The sequence below is a fragment of the Myotis davidii genome, unplaced genomic scaffold (genome assembly GCF_000327345.1).
Source record: "Myotis davidii unplaced genomic scaffold, ASM32734v1 scaffold147, whole genome shotgun sequence".
Classification (NCBI taxonomy): Eukaryota; Metazoa; Chordata; class Mammalia; order Chiroptera; family Vespertilionidae; genus Myotis; species Myotis davidii.
The window spans coordinates 5,784,972-5,785,289 of record NW_006383010.1 but is presented as its reverse complement, the minus strand read 5'-3'; positions in this window follow the sequence as shown (position 1 = coordinate 5,785,289).

The window sequence follows — 318 nt, the reverse complement described above, 5'->3', positions numbered from 1 at the left end:
TCATCTCCCCTGGTGCCCAGAACATTTGGTAGTGCCCCAGGGGCTCCAGAAAAAGGGAAGTTCCAAGTGACCCAGACATTTCAAAGGGTATGCTATCTTAGAGGCAAAAAGGCAAATGGGCTCAGTAAGGATCAAAGTTGATCTTGTCAGTGAAGATACTGGCCTAGGACATAACTGCCCACCAACTGTGCTTTTAGTTAAGGTTTAATTTCAGACCATCCTTTGTGGTTACTTTAGGTCTGCAAAACTGCCATGCAGGCTTCTCCTGAGCTTGTCAGGTCAGCATGTGGCCCCTTTGGTCCACAGACCTCGTACATT